This window comes from Oncorhynchus mykiss, chromosome 14, assembly GCF_057628025.1.
Source record: "Oncorhynchus mykiss isolate SJ-2025 chromosome 14, ASM5762802v1, whole genome shotgun sequence".
Taxonomy (NCBI): domain Eukaryota; kingdom Metazoa; phylum Chordata; class Actinopteri; order Salmoniformes; family Salmonidae; genus Oncorhynchus; species Oncorhynchus mykiss.
Genome location: NC_143035.1, coordinates 17,128,194 through 17,146,141, shown reverse-complemented (window position 1 = coordinate 17,146,141; position 17,948 = coordinate 17,128,194).

Sequence of the window (17,948 nt, the reverse complement as noted above, 5' to 3'; positions counted from 1 at the left end):
AAACCTATGACATGCTTCTTCTGTGCTAACCAGCACAATACGATACAAGTATAAAGGACAGAAGAGAGAATAAAAGTAAACTGAACTGGGAGAGGGGAAAAAAAATCTATGAGGAGCTAGGAAACGGTTTTCTCCCCTTTTCTGGGCTTAGTATTGCTCCGTCTCATCTTATTAGAAAGCTAATGCAACTGTCTGTTCTAATACTGGAGAGCAGCTTTTACAATTTTTCTTTCTCCCTCACACCCTTTTCAATTCACCACTAATCTGTGCTGTGCCAGCAGACGATAAGACTGGGCACGTTCGTCGCTTCCTGTCCGTGGTTTAGCCGGGCTTTGTGAGAGCTTCAGTTGTACAATCATTTGTTTCAAGAACTTTGGAGTAGAATAAGAGAGAAAAAGTTTCAACCTTTCCAGGTGTATTTTACATTGAATTCTGGTGTAATTCTTATGGTTTTGGGTTGATTTTTGCTTTCCAAAAACCTGAAAGAATGAAAAGTACATCCCTTTTGTTTTACACACATAGAAAACTCAGTCTTAGGGCCTTTGAAGTAGACAGAGTGGTGGAGCTTATGGAGGTATTGTTGCTGAGGAGTGGGATGAATTATGGAATGAATTGAAATCTACACGATTAACTTCTACTGGTTTAGCTATTGTAAGGATAAAGCTCGTGTTACTGGACCTTGAATGCAAACTAAGAACCCCCAGGCAAAATGGGAAGGACTCAAGCTCTACTCCTATAGGGAATTCTTAATGAGTACTAGTAAAAGTATTATTATAGTACAATATATCTTAAACTTATATGGAAATACAATTAAAGACTCATAATTAATTCTCAATGGATTACATTTAATAGTCTCTGTAGACACTAGTAGCTCACAGTTATACTTCGCACACATTTTGATGACAGGTGGTGAAAGACAATAGGGCTCATGATAAGTTACAGCCCCCACTGGTATCTGCAAAATCCTTCGCCCCTGGAAGTCTGCACGGGTTTAATTCACTCTTGAAGAATCTCTCCTGCAATAGAACAGCGTAAATCATGTACAGACTTTGCTAGGGATGAAGGTGTTTGGCGTAAACGGGAAAGAGAGACAAGATCTTTTATTATTCTTAATGAATATTTGATACCTCTCCAAAATTAAACATGTAATCTCTCTATCCAAGCTTAAATGATACACCATTTACGAGTTGTGGTGAGAAGTAGTTTTAAGGACTTGACATTTCTAGATGGGTATTTAAATACTTACATTGCTTTGTGGATTTGTCAGACTAGGGGATCTCTACTTATTGCATGAAGTCAGTCTTTTGCAACATAGACCGATTCGCAGTGGATTTTGGCATGCCATGCATTTTGTCAAGTGTCCAGTGTTGGCAGCCAACTTGTCTGTATTGATGGTGTATTGATGTTGTATTGTTTGAGAAACTAACTTGATTTGGCTGACAACACAACTGATGCAATGCTTGTTCTGGAATGAAGCCTTTACATATTACGGTACAGACTCCAACTCCTGGGCCCCGTTTTTCTAAAGTTATCTATCTAGATTTCACCTATAGGATAGAATTAAATTCATAGAAATATAATGAATAGAACGGACAAATAATTGTGGGACGGCCATTCTGTTCATTCTATTTCTACGCATCAGCGCTCCCAAGGCACTGCATCTCAGTGTAAGAGGTGTCACGGCAGTCCCTGATTCGAATCCAGGCTGCATCACATCCGGCCGTGATTGGGAGTCCCATAGGCGGTGCACAATTGGCCCAGCGTCGTCCGGGTTTGGCCGGGGTAGGCCGTCATTGTAAATAAGAATGTTTTCTTAACTGACTTGCCTAGTTAAAAAAAGGTTACATTAAAGAAATATCCTCTCCGATAGCCGAAATCCGGATAGTTAACTTTTGAAAAACTGGGCCCTGAGGCTTGAGGAAGTCCTGGACATTGTATATTTACCTTTGGAAAGTATAATCCCATGGACAAACTCAGCAAGGATAAAACATGACTGGGGTCTTGTTGTCTTGTCAGCAGAAGGGGTTATATTGCATTTCTAAATAGCGTAGCTATTCGAATGAATCTGGCACTTTTTCCAACTTTGTGAAACATGGTACTTGTTCTGAGACCACAACAAGGTGTTGGTTTCTCAAAGAGGGAGCAACACAGGATTCAAGAGCCTACAGTAGCGCCCCTTTTCAATAATAATGTTGTTTTAAACCACATGGAACATGGAACATCCCTCAGTGTTTCTCTGCATGTTTAAGGTAACAGAGACTGATACTGTTGAAGTCATTCTTCTAGACGTTTCCCAGTTGGAAATTGGAAAGTGTACACATGCATTGACGCAATCGGAATGCAATATGGATGAATGGCGTGGGAAGAATAATTTGAATTGGCACCTCTCCCCAATGAAAACCGTAGTCTAACATTTATGTGGGTACTTTGTCACCTACTAACACATTAAAAGCCCAATGTCTTAATTGGCAAAAGCTTTTTGCTATTTATTGAGCTCATAGGGATAATGTAGTTAGCGTTGGGGGGGGGGGGGGGGGCTCTTATGTCATCTGCACTTCATCATGCCGACTCTACCCCTGGTGGCATGATTAAACTTTCAGGGAGTCACCAGATTTTCTGACACAGGGAGATTAGATTGATCTTGGTCAATCCCTCAGGCAGGGACTATACTCCACCTTTGTAACGTTATGCCCATAGAAAGATATCACTCACAATGTAGGCATTGGTGATTCCAAATCTCTCTCAGACCCAGGCAGAGCTAATGCTGCAGTGACTGCTTCCAATTCATGTCATCTACATATGAGTTTTAGGTTTGTGCTTTTGTAGAGGGCTTTCATACATGCTGTAAAGGCACAGGGAAGAAGATTTAGGCTAGATGCGGCTTTGATTTTAAAGAAGACCTTTAGTTTAGAAAACTCAATTTCAAAGTGTTCCGGCTGGATTTGAGTCTGAGGTTGAAGCTAAATTTGGATTCATAGTAACAAATGGGATGAAACCCAAAATGTTAAAACAGTTAATGAACGACTTAACTCTGAGATTAAATATAGGAATACTTTAAATGAAAACCACAAAGTGGACATAAAACCCTCCACATTAATTTGCTAACACTTCTGAACTTCTCTTTAGGATCAGAATGTCCAATTTGGCATGTTTTTGAAAGCTTCCCATGTTGTGTTCAAGGGTTTTAAAAACGCTGAATCCCACGCTTTTAAATCAATATCAGAGGAACTGCACGTGCTCGGATTTCAAGCCTTTTGATTTCAGCTGGCACAAAGTTGAACTCCTCAGCTGGGAAACATGAAGCACTATCCATCTTCTCCTAAAGCTGCTTGGAGAGGTTAAGGTTATGGAGCTGTGGAGAGGCTTGAAGGAATATTCATGATTTTATGGCTCTGCTCCAAGACATAGTGAGTGTTTCCCTCTATTACCACCGGGAGGATATCAACACTTGTCCGGTAAATCTATACTATTGCAAAAAATAGGTTTGGCCACTACACAGACAAGATTGTAAAGGTTAAGGAAAGCGCAGGATTCACACCATTCACACCTGTCCAAATGCCAGAGATATAGTTCATGCAGTGGTGGGAAAAGTACACAATTGTCATACTTGAGTAAAAAATAAAGATACCTTCAAAGAAAATGACTCAAGTAAAAGTCACCCAGTAAAATACTTAAATTACGTGCAACTTATAAAGGCTTCATAAAGCCTCGATAATTCCTTCATAAGCACTACAAAAGTGTTACAAAGCATCGATAACTATGTCATGCTTTATGATGGGTTCATAGATGTGGCATAACTGTGTGACATAATCACCAATGTCAGATGTGACATAACCCACTATGTCAAATATGATATAAACAAGTGCTTTATAAAGGTTGACATGTTGTACTGAAGGATGACATACTCTCTAAAATGAAGTCATGTTGGTCACATTACATCTCATTTCAGGACACTTCTGCCCAGATGTGCAGAAGGTCTGGTGGATCAACTCATCAAACTGGGCCTTCATTAGTTAGGATTAGTTTAAGAAGATACGTTGTGGAAATGGGCATGGCTAAGACACAATTATGACTTTTTGAACGTTAACTAGTGATGGGCCCAGTCAGTTCTTTGACAAACTCACCCACTGCCCCGCTGAAAGACCAGCCACAAACTGTTGGCACCATTGTTACCGGGTTGTAATCAAGCCCTGGTCTCCAGCATGGGAACAGAAGAGGAATACCTGGTGAGGTAGTCTCGGGTTGGACTACTCCAAATCATCTTAATTCTGACACACACAAACACAAGCTTTGCAGGTCTATCAACCCATTTAAGTATCTCTCACACCCTACTAGTAACCCTATGGATCATTGGAGAACCTTCTGAAATCAGCAGAACCTTCACCTATTTATTGACACTATGTAGTATCCTGTAATATTTTGTTGGAAATGAGACACTCTCGGTCATTCATAACACATCCCTAAAGACTCAATATTGCATGGTGCTGTAATTAATTTAAAGTCAGACACATTTGGTCATTAACACTTACAGTACCAGTCCAAAGTTTGGACACCTACTCATTGCAGTGTTTCTTCTTTATTTTTACTATTTTTCCATATTGTAGAATAATAGTAAAGACATTAAAACTATTAAATAACATATGGAATCATGTAGTAACCAAAAAAGTATTAAACACATTTTTGGTGGAGAAGGAATAATGGTATGGGGCTGTTTTTCATGGGTCGGGCTAGGCCCCTTAGTTCAAGTGAAGGGAAATCTTAAGGCTACAGCATACAATGGCATTCTAGACGATTCTCTGCTTCCAACACTGTGGCAAAAATTTGGGGAAGGCCCTTTCCTGTTTCAGCATGACAAAGCGAGGTCCATACACAAATAGTTTGTTGAGATCGGTGTGGAAGAACTTGACTGGCCTGCACAACCCCATCGAACACCTTTGGGATGAATTGGAACGGCGACTACGAGCCCGGTATAATCGCCCAACATCAGATGCTAATGCTCGTGGCTGAATAGAAGCACGTCCCCTTGGCAATGTTCCAACATCTAGTGGAAAGCCTTTCCAGAAGAGTGGAGGCTGTTATAGCAGCAAAGAGGGGACCAATTCCATATTAATGCCCATGATTTTGGAATGAGGTGTTTGACGAGCACGTGTCCACATACTTTTAGTCATGTATTGTGAATGGTGTCATTTCATGGGGCTCTGAATAATATGGAGTGTTGCTGGCCTTTCACTCCACCCATTCCATTGGTGGCCACAATGCAAATCACTGCATATGGAATACATAATCATCATATGTGCACTTACTGTTCTACAGAAGACCAGCTAACCAAACAACAGTGCAGGGCTTATGGTACAGAAATTAACATTCAATTATCTGGCAACAGCTCTGGTGGACGCTCCCTCAAAACTTTAGACATCTGTGGCCTTGTGATGTGTGACAAAACTGCACATTTTAGAGTGGCCTTTTGTCCCCAGCACAAGGTGCACCTGTAATGATCATGCTGTTTAAGCAGCTTCTTGATATGCCACACATCTTGGCCAAGGGATGTAAACAAACGTGCCCAACATTTTAGATAAATAAGCTTTTTGTGATCTTGTTTCGGCTCTTAAAATATGGGACCAACACTTTACATGTTGCTTCAAATTTGTTCATTGTAGTAAAATAAAGTATAGATACCCCCAAAAACTACTTAAGTAGTCAGTTGCTCAGCTGCTGTTGGTACGTTTGTTTGTCGGTAGTATTTTGGCAGTCATTCCTCATTGTCCTTTGGCATAAACGTCTGTGGCACCCAGCCCATGGTCCAGTCCATTGCAGGCCACAGAGAGGAAAACATGCATGAGCAGCGAGCCATTCTGAGCAGACGTGTTCAAACATCACTCATGTATGGTCCCTCTCTGGTTGCAAGGTCATCGGCAGTGGTGTGTGACGTGGTCTTCCTCCTCCAGCAGCAGTCCAGTAGAGAGCTGGGAGTTTCATTATAAGGGGCTCAGGTAGCTCATTAGTCAATCAGGTCCAGGTGTGGCAGATCTGGGCCAACTCCTTTCTCCAAGAAGACCAGCCAAGGGGGGAGGAATTTACAATAAATCAATTAGGAAACACAAGCTTGAGAAGCACAGTAACCCATAGAACATAATGTCAAAGAGTGGAGGCTGGTGGGAGGAGCTAAGAGAACGTGTTCATTGTAATAGCTGGAATGGAAAAAAGGGAACAGAGTCAAACATGTCGTTTCCATATGCTTGACGTGTTTAATACCGTTCCATTTATTCCATTCCAGCCATTACAATGACCCTGTCCTCCCATAGCTCCTCCCACCAGCCGCAACTGATGTCAAAGTATAGTGTATGATACAAACTATCTTCCATATAAATTCACTGCAAACTCTCAACACATTAAATACACTCAAAAAGGGCTGGTCTCCAATTTGGGGAAAATAAAAGGGAGAGCAATATTTGACACTCATATCACCCAGAAGGAATGTTATGACTTGATGCTGATACAAGCTGCTGATAGCCATCCTTCAAGATAAAAGGATACGCTTTCCAATCACACCTAAAAAGCTTACTTCCACGTTACTGTTGAGGTGAAAGTGCAAGTGTGGCGCTTCTTTATGAGAACATATGAAAACTGGAGAGCAGCAGAACAGAGCAAAATGCCTTGCAGGGTCTTAGCGTGCAACTAGCACGAAGCACTATTTATCAGGCTTCTCTTCTAGCCGCCCACATGTCTACCTCATATAACCTTGAGGGGGTGGACTACATTTTCTGTTCCATCATAACTACGGAGCTGGCAACCTTCTCAAGATAGGCAATTAGGAGGGAAGTGTTAAAGGGATGGGGGATCATTAATAGTTAGACTGAATGATGTTATCAAAGAGGCAAAAATGTATTATTTGAGGGATGGTACATATTCAATAACGGATTCATATGAAGGCTGAGGGGATATGTACCAAGGCCTAAAATTGCTGAATCAGCAACACACTAGCTGTGTCCCTGGGGGCCAATGTCCTTACTTACCAATGTATGATTGGAACAACCTCAATGGGAATTGACTTGATGTGCCAAACGGGTTGAAATGTGAACGCAGCTCTTTTAGGCAGAGCCTGTGGAATAATGTACTGTGCATGACATGGGGAAACCATTCTAAAATGTCTGAAAGTAACTCTAAGCGGAAATGATTGACTGTATTTAGTTTAGAGGATGTGTCAGACTGGACCCCTAACTCAGACTTTTGCTATAATTCGTACATTTTTTGTGCCTCCATTAAGCATGTTGTGTTACACTACGTTAAAAACGGAATAATAGTCTGGATACATAAAGATGTACTCCGTTAAGCAAAAATGGGGACCCGTTTTGGCTCATGAGCACGACTTTCAAAACTACTGGCTGAAATTATACAAAGTTTGAGAGTGCATCTTTGACAAACTAAAGTAGGGAGGTTGGTCCGGGAGGATGAGTGGGCCTATACCACATCCATCTAGTAATTCAAAGGTTGTGCGTTTGAGTCACGTCAGGGATAACTGTAGCATTTTAGCTAACCCTTTCCTAAACTTAACCTAATTCTCAGAACCTTTTGCGTTAAACCTCCTAACCTTTGTTGTAAGTTCTCCTAACCAGCAACGTACATTTTCCTACGAGACAACAAGCAGCCTAGTCTCAAAAAAGTGTCACGCTCGTCGTACGAAGGAGACCAAGGTGCAGCGTCGTATGCGTACATTCTTCATTTATTAAAGAAAGAACACTGAACAAACTAACAAAACAATAAAACGAACAAAACGTGACGCTATACGAATAGTGCAGACAGGCAACTAAACATAGAATAAGATCCCACAAACACCAAAGGGAAATGGCTACCTAAATATGATCCCCAATCAGAGACAATGATAAACAGCTGCCTCTGATTGGGATCCATATCAGACCACCATAAACATACAAATCACATAGACCTACGAAAACCCTAGACAATACAAAACCTCTAGACAATACAAAAACTAGCGTACGCACCCTAGTCACACCGTGACCTAACCAAAATGTAAAGAAAACAGAGATATCTCAGGTCAGTGTGTGACAGAAAGACATACAATACTGTGTCTTCGAAGACATATGATAACTTACGTCATCCATTTCCTACGATATTGTACAACCACTATACCATTTGTATGCAACGTAATGTAACATAAGATATCAAACAAAATGGAGGTAGTTAAATGTTAAAATGCTACGAATTGCACTGAGGCCAGGTTGGATGTGTGGGTAACTACCCTGAGCCACACTCACATGCAATAGCCAAAGTAAAATCTAAGTAACTTCATGTCTTACAAGGCCCAGGATGGATCAATAGCTATTGATCAGTCCTGGTTGGCAGGCATTGGACTTCTTCTGAAGAGGTTTTTGACCACATGGTGTATGTAAGGTAAAAAAAATGCTTTGGAAAAGCCAGCATAGGTATGGATAAAAATAAGTCAGCCTAAGATACAAATTTCAAATGTCTACTTTAAGTGTTTTTCCCAGAATAATTCAGTTACTCCAACTTCTATGATTTCCTGGTTATCAATGTATTTCTCTTTTGTCTGTGTGATTGTATGGTAGTCATTCAGGTCTTGTCAAATGTTAAACCTACATTAACAATTGTATTTAACGCTTTATAAATGCACTGATGTCACTTTAATAATGTTTGCATACTGTTTTATCCGCTTCACATGTATATACTTTATTCTAGTCAAGGCTCATCCTATATAACTACTGCTGTACACACCTTTTCGATTCATACACTGTCCATAATGTCTATACACACCATCATATACAGATTTATATTCCGGACTCTGACATTTTAATATTTCTATATTTCTTATTTCCCTGCATACTGTTTTGTATTGTAAGGTATTGTTTCGCTACAGATGCAATTTGATTTGATTGAATGCTTATAGAAGTTTCTGTGCAATCAATCTATCTCGCATACACCCCCCCCCCCCCCCTCATCAGCCCTTGAATCATCTTTATAATACAGTTGAGAAATATAACAGAATATCCCTATGTGTTAGTGGACCGTACCACCTAATCATCACCCTTATGTGGTTCTTGGCCATGAGTGTTATGGCCCAGGGAACGGTGCCCAATCAATCAAAAAGGGCTGGGAATTCCTCGGAGCTGACAGGTGCAAACAGCCTTTCAGACTGTGGAGGCTTCCCAGTGGACCTGATCTCCAGTCGCCACTACACTCCAGTGCACGCTGTCTCCCAGCCCATCTCTCTGTGGAGTCCTGCTCCAAGATGAGAGGAGGAAGGTGCTAACCTAGTGGTAAGGTTGGCCACCCTTCCCTCATCACTCGCAAACAGGACATCGCCATCGAAATCCCCCAAGTGTGTAATAGTGGGAGCTTCTTTGAAGCAATACTCAAAAGTCTCCAGCTTAAAAACAAAATGGAAATGGGGACACATTGGCACACACTGCCGCGCTGCTGTGGGAAGGTGGAGCCAATCGTTCACGGTCCAGGCACATGTTTCACCCAGGAGTCTAATTTAGATTTTCTTCAAAGACCCTGAGCTAGGTTGCAGTCACAGTGGTATCTATTGCTTTGCCATAATAACGCTCAGTGGTGGCCAGGTAGAATACTCTAGTCACATTGGCACAAAAAGAGTGAGTTGGAAAATAGTAAATCTTTGTAATTTGTGGAGAACAGTATATACCACATAATGTAGTATCAAGAAAAAGGCTTTGGACATATCTGTGCATATCAATCTTCGAGATTAAATCTGTGAGGCTGGTGGTCTCGGATAGGAAGACCGGGAAACCTCTTAACTGCATTACTTTTCGCTATATCAAAGTTTAATGGTCATGAAAGCCATTTTACAGTCTTACGCATTCTCTTTGTATGCCATTACCTGGTCTCAATGAGACCCCCTAGAGCTAAATGTTACATAGAAAAACATTAAAAGGAGACATTAGACAGTCTCAGTTTGTCAGGCCCTTTCATTCATTTCCTATTTTTCTTAATTTCCTTCTCCCACTCAAAACAAAATAATGGAAACAATTGAGTAAATGAGGGTGTGGTTCCTGGTTGTGGTTAATTAAGCAAATAACATCCCATCATGCTTAAGGTCATTTATAAAAATGCTGGGCAGGCCATTATTTTGTCTACAGGGCACGAGTGGTCTCTGAATGGTTTGATGAGCATGAAAACGATTTAAACCAAGAACACTTACGGGACATTTTGGAGAGGCGCCTGAAACAGCGTTTTCCACCACCATCAACAAAACACCAAATTATGGAATTTATTGTGGAAGAATGGTGTTGCACACCTCCAATAGAGTTCCAGACACTTGTATTATATATGCCCAGGTGTACTGAAGCTGTTCTGGCTTGTGGTGGCCCAATGCTCTATTAAGACGCTTTATGTTGGTGTTTCCTTTATTTTGGCAGTTTCCTACATGTATATGGCACAGCAGATGAATGTAATTTTTAGATTGACAATTTATAACAAGATGTGCTTGGAAAGGTAGATCTCTATTCACTCTGTGTACACCTGAATAGGCTGTGAAGGAATTTAAATTCAGACAATGTTATGCACTAGGCTGTATGATAAAAACCCTGAAGCCTTGAGTGAATACATGAGGCAAATATGTATGCACTAAATCATTTATCCTTAGCCCATGCTGCAATATGATTAAATGATTTCCTCTTTCAGAGGTGTAACAGTATTGCTTCCATCCCTCTCCTCGCCCCTACCTTGGCTCGAACCAGGGACCCTCTCTGCACACATCGACAACAGCCACCTTTGAAGCATTGTTACCCATCGCTCCACAAAAGCCACGGCCATTGCAGAGCAAGGGGAACAACTACTTCAAGGTCTCAGAGCGAGTGACGTCACCAATTGAAACGCTATTAGCGCGCACCCCGCTAACTAGCTAGCCATTTCACATCGGTTACAGAGGCAGCTGCTATTCAATCTTGCATACTGTTTTTTGCATTGCTTTCTTGGAAGCAAATATCTTTGTACACTTTTCTTTTACACATACTGTAGATGTTTCCGTTGTTCCCTCAGTATAGTCACTACAATACCATTTATCTGAACATGCAGTACAGCATATAATAACAGATGGCATTTAACATCCCCCCCCACTCTCAAGCTAAAACTAAAATGGCTTCAAATTCCATATGATTTATTTCCTAATAATATCATAGCTGACTGTGAAATTACCAAGTGGATCTGCATGACTATGTGCTAGGACTGAGTTGCCATTGAGAGGGCAGCGGTGTGCATTTTGAATGACTACACTAGACTGACTACTATGTGCCATCTGCAGATCACATGAATTAGACTGTGGTTCATTTGATATGAGCACTGAATCAACATTGTAAGTGGTTTTACTGAGTGGGATGTGTTCAGTTCAGGGTGGATGAATTATACATAAAGGAAGACTTCTAAAAGCAGCGTTGGTAGTAGTAGAGTGGTTCACTGGAAACTGTCATTTGGTTTATGTGACTGGAAACCTAGTGCTAACTACTGTAACAGCCTTCCCATATACAAATTTAGTACCCTAGTACGCTGTACAAGTTTACACTAGTAACAGCCTTGTATCTCTAGAAATGGTTTGGCTCAATTTTGCAGACATATTGTAGTTTAAGGAAATGTACAGACATCCTTTAGGTTTGCATTTACTGAGTGGAATTGGTATCAACACCGAACTGATTTCTCACTACCAGAGTAAAGTAGTTCTTGAAATTCAGGAAAGAGAGCAGTGACAATTTTCAAAAGCGTTCTAGACCTGCTTTATTTGTTCATGTGAAGCCTTGGGCAAGTCTCACCTTGACATGTAGGACTGCTTTTGGCACAACTATGAGATAACATATTCTGCAGGAAAATCTATAAATACACAGATAGACCTGTCAGTCTGCGGACTCAGCTCGGGTCGAGCTGTCTGACTGTGTTTCTGGTGTGGAGAGAGAGAAAACACAACGCCCCGGGCTGATAAGGACTGGCACTGATATGGTGGCCAAGCTAATTAGCCAAAGAAGAAGCTAATCTACCAGGGAACACTAGGTGAACAACCCCAGTGGAGCTGCCTGACATGGGGCTGCCATCGATAGCTGATAGTCGAGCCGAGTTCAAGTGATTTTTTTTGTGGGAAATAAAGTGTATTTTCTCAGACCGCCATCTGGCTCCGAGACAAATGTGTATAGCAGTGCCAGTTTCACTTTGGATCCAATTCTTGGAGGTCTCTTTGATGCAAATTGTACGTGCATACAGTGCACTACTTTAACCAGCTGCACACTAACTCTTTCCTCCATTGTGTTGCACATGTACAAAATTAGACTGTAGAACAGTAATGAATTATTACAATATGTCAATTGTTACTGAATTTCTCTCTTAGCTGGCTGTTGTTCCGTGTCAAGTCCAGCTATTCGGCTAATTTGGACTGTGGCTGGAGCACTGTGGGGCAGCTGCAGCTCGATGCCTCCTGGCAGTTCTATTTTTTAGAAAGTGCTCATTAAATCCACAAACCAATTTGTTTGGGGGAGAGGAGGGGCAGGCTGAAGGAGCAACACACACAATGGATCCAGTTTCTCTGTTGGCCCCCTCAGCAACCCCCAATGAGATGCCACTTGTGGCACAGTGCCAGTGTCCGCTCAAAGCTGGTCTTTCATTGGCTCATACGCATAAAAAGGAGGATTTGTTTTTGCTAGAAAGATACTCTTCTCATTTCCTCCACACCGTGTTTGCATATTATGGACTGTGTAGCGTACGTGGGATGAATTATAACCTCTCATGTTATCACTGTAACAAATTCAAATGAGATTTGCATGATGCTCCTTATGCACATACAGTGGCTTGCGAAAGTATTCACCCCCTTGGCATTTTTCCTAATTTGTTGCCTTACAACCTGGAATTAAAATAGATTTTTTGGGGGGGTTTGTATCATTTGATTTTCACAACATGCCTACCACTTTGAAGTTGCAAAATATTTTTTCTTGTGAAACAAACAAGAAATAAGACAAAAAACTGAAAGCTTAAACGTGCATAATTATTCCCCCCCCCTCCCCCTCCCCCAAAGTCAATACTTTGTAGAGGCACCTATTTCAGAAATTACAGCTGCACGTCTCTTGGGGTGTCTCTATAAGCTTGGCACATCTAGCCACTGGGATTTTTGCCCATTCTTCAAGGCAAAACTGCTCCAGCTCCTTCAAGTTGGATGGGTTCCGCTGCTGTACAGCAATCTTTAAGTCAGACCACAGATTCTCAATTGGATTTAGGTGTGGGCTTTGAATAGGCCATTCCAAGACATTTAAATGTTTCCCCTTAAACCACTCAAGTGCTGCTTTAGCAGTATGCTCAGGGTCATTGTCCTGCTGGAAGGTGAACCTCCGTCCCAGTCTCAAATCTCGGAAGACTGAAAAAGGTTTCCCTCAAGAATTTCCCTGTATTTAGCTCCATCCATCATTCCTTCAATTCTGACTAGTTTCTCACTCCCTGACACTGAAAAACATCCCCACAGCATGATGCTGCCACCACCATGCTTCACTGTGGTGATGGTGTTCTCGGAGTGATGAGGTGTTGGGTTTGCGCCAGACATAGAGTTTTCCTTGATGGCCAAAAAGCAACATTTTGGTCTCATCTGACCAGAGTACCTTCTTCCATATGGTTGGGTAGTCTCCCACATCCCTTTTGGGTGAACAACACATGTGTTTGCTTATTTATTTCTTTAACCTGTCTACGATACTGGTTCCCAATTGGGAATCAACCCTCCCACGTTCAGCTGAAACGGTGGCGCATGGAACGCAAAAATATTCTTAAAAATATTTAACCTCCACACATTAACAAGTCCAATAGCTCAAATGAAAGATAAACACCTTGTTCATCTAGCCAGCAAGTCAGATTTCTAAAATGTTTTACGGCGAAAACATAGCACATATATATGTAAAACCACCACCAGACACAGCTCATTTCAATAGCCAAAACATGCAATCAACAAACGCAGGATTAAAAAATAAATCGCTCACTAACCTTTTGAAAATCTTCATCAGATGACAGTAATATGACATGTTACACAGTACATATTTTTTTTTTCAATAATATGCCATTTATATCCATAAATGTCCATTTACAGTGAGTTCACATTCAGAAATTACTCAAAAATGCCCGCAGGAAATCTATGTAGCGCGGCAAGATAACGTAAATAGACATCATAAACTTTGACTAAATATACATGTTCTACATATAGTTAGAAAGATACACTGCTTCTTTATGCAACCGCTGTGTTAGATTTATTTTTAACGTTACAGAAATCGCACACTATTCCATATGCTGAGACAGCGCTCAGTTCCAAGCTACATTTCCACGTAATGTTGGAGTCAACAGAAACACAGATTTAAGCATAAATATTCCCTTACCTTCGATGGTCTTCGTTCAGAATGTTCTGGAAGGCTTCATACTTACCCAATACATCGTTTGGTTTCAAGTCTTGCGTCTTTGTATTAGCTACTGCTAATAACATCAGCTGAAATGCACCCAAAACGTCCTCTGGTCCGGAAAAGTTGCTCATCAAAACTTCAAAATTACATATTATATGTCGACTAAACAGGTCAAACTAAGTGCAGAAGCAAGCTTTATGATGTTTTAGACACGCAAAACAAACTTCAATTCAATCGGCCATCGTCTGCCCTTCTCTTGAGTGCTGGAACAAAGGAATGGCTGGGACCAATTCGCGCCCATACGCACAGCCTATTCTCTCGTGGCACGCACTAATTTCACTCCCATAGGGTCAATTCTCGCGGGATTCGAACGATTCAAAGCTCTAATGAAAGAGGACATCTAGCGGAAGAGATAGAAAGAATCATAACTGGTTGGGAAGGGTGAGGGCCATGACGTCAAAGTTGCTCCAACTTTCATGGCCACAAAAACTAGTTTGGAAGAATGCCTGCCCTGTGAGTTCTGCTATACTTACAGACATAATTCCAACGGTTTTAGAATCTTTAGAATGTTTTCTATCCAATAATAATTTTTATTTGCATATATTAGCAATTTTTGACAGATTTTTTTTCCAGTTTACTAGGGGTACCCAATCTCTCCAAAGGGGGCGTATGTCTGCCATATCCTTAACAGGTTTTAAGCAATGGCTTGTTTCTGGCCACTCTTCCGTAAAGCCCAGCTGTGTGGAGTGTACGGCTTGAAGTGGTCCTATGGACAGATACTCCAATCTCCGCTGTGGAGCTTTACAGGTCCTTCAGGGTTATATTTGGTCTCTTTGTTGCCTCTCTGATTAATGCCCTCCTTGCCTGGTCTGTGAGATTTGGTGGGCGGCCCTCTCGAGGCAGATTTGTTGTGTTGCCATATTCTTTCCATTTCTTTGTAATGGATTTAATGGTGCTCCGTGGGATGTTCAAAGTTTCTGATATTTTCTATAACCAAACCCTGATCTGTACTTCTCCACAATGTTGTCCCTGACCTGTTTGGCGAGATTCTTGGTCTTCATGGCGCCGCTTGCTTGGTGTTACAGACTCTGGGGCTAATCAGAACAGGTGTATATATACTGAGATCATGTGACAGATCATGTGACACTTAGATTGCACACAGGTGGACTTTATTTAACTAATTAAGTGACTTATGAAGGTAATTGGTTGAACCAGATCGTATTTAGGGGCTTCATAGCAAAGGGGGGACTATATAAGCACACACCACTTTTCAGTTTTCTATTTTTTATAATTTTTTGAAACAAGTAATTCAAAAGAAATATATTTCACCAATTTGGACTTTTATGTGTATGTCCATTACATGAAATCCAAATAAAAATCCATTTAAATTACTAGTTGTAATGCAACAAAATAGGACAAATGCCAATGGGAATGAATACTTTGCACGGCACTGTACAGTAATGTACAGTGTGGAACCTAGGTAATTATTTATAACAGCACTCTCTGCTATTGGATTTGAGACTCATTGAAAATGTACAGACAAACAAATTTCAGAGATTAACCTCACTGGATGAATTGAGGCTGGGGGTTGGGATTTGAGCCGGAGCAAAGTGACAAAGTAATTGGATTGCGACAAGCGAGCAGCGTAATTCCGTGGATTTAATAGAGCTCCATTCCTCATGTTATTTCCCAACAGCACAATAATAGACAGAACATGATTACAGTTTCATGGATGACCGTTTCGTGGAACATGTATGGACAGAAGCAATCTCAAAGCACAATTTTGACGTTCGGCTCTGTATCTGAGCTTCATGTAGCAAATGAGACTAGTAAAGGCATTATCGGTTTTGATGATGAGTTCATTTTTAGTGTCATTCACATATAATGTATGATCAGGCTTGAGTCAATTGAATATCCGTGAGTTAATAGAATCCAAAGGGAAATCTATAATACTCTCTACATCTTCTGGAATTCAGAAGAGCAGTGTCTGATGGCTTCAAGGCTGATTCCAATACTTAAAGGGGTAATCTGTGAAGAATAAAACGTACAAATGCCCCAAGAAGTTAGTTCAACTGTTGTACCCCATTAGAACACAAGTTAAAAGCTTATTTTACTGCATTGTTTTTAACAATCCGTATCCGAATCAGAATTAGAATCAGCTTTATTCTCCAAGTTTATTTACAGATACTCAGAGCGCTGCTAGTGATATACAATTATTATAATTTTTTAAACCTTTATTTAACTAGGCCTACCCCAGCCAAACCCTCCCCTAACCCGGACAATGTTTGGCCAAACATTTAGAGACAGTGGAGTTTAAACAAAGTTTACATACATTATATACAACTAGGTAAAGTGAACATAGAGCTATAAGGGGTGGCAGGTAGCCTAGTGGTTTGAGCATTGGGCTAATAAATGAAAGGTTGCTAGATTGAATCCCTAAACTGACAAGGTAAACATCTGGCGTTCTGCCCCTGAACAAGGCAGTTAACCCACTGTTCCTAGGCTGTCATTGAAAATAAGAATTTGTTCTTATCTGACTTGCCTAGTTAAATAAAGGTTAAATAAGAGAATGAGCTGTATAGCCTTACAACCAGTGGTGGAAAAAGTACCCAATTCTCATACTTTCAATTAAGATACCTTAATAGAAACTAACTAAAGTTATCCGGTAAAACACTACTTAACAAAACATCGAAAAGTATTTCATTTTAAATATACTAAAGTGTCAAAAGTAAAAATATAATTCATGAAATATGCTTAAGTATCAAAAGTAAAAGTATAAATAATTTCAAATTCCTTACATTAAGCAAACCAAACAGCACCATTTTCCTGTTTATTTATGGCTAGCCGGGGGCACACTCCAGCACTCAGACATCATTTACAAATGAAGCATGTGTGTTTAGTGAATCTGCCAGATCAGAGGCAGTAGGGATGATCAGGGATATTATTATTTATTTATTTACTATATTTTTTTACCTTTATTTAACTAGGCAAGTCAGTTTAGAACAAATTCTTATGTTCTCTTGATAAGCGCGTGAATTTAACCATTTTCCTGTCCTGAGTATTTCTGGGTGTCCGAAAATGTAGGGAGTTTTCTTTAGGAATATAGTGAAGTTAAAGTAAAAGCTGTCAAAAATAGAAACAGTAAATTAAAGTACAGATACCACAAAAATCTGCTTAACTAGTACTTTAAAGTACTTTACACCACTGCTTAAAACAATGGTTAAAACTATAGTTTAGGTCTCATGGATTGGCCAGTCCCTGCCTCCATTGCTCTGTCTATAAATGTGAGAGTAGGTATATTTCTCTTGCCCCATTCTTCAGCTGTTTACCAAAATAGTGGCTGGTTGCACGCCTTGTTGTTTTTTTAAACTGCAGATTGCCCGTTTAAAGGGATATTACTGTCTAAAATCAAAGTTAGTTCAATTTTTTTTTCAGACCTCAAAAGTAGTCTGATGTCAGGAGGAATCAATGTCCCACGTCATCAGCTTAGTAGATCCAGCTATCAACTCTAAATTAATTGGTAAGGATATGCACAGAATAAAA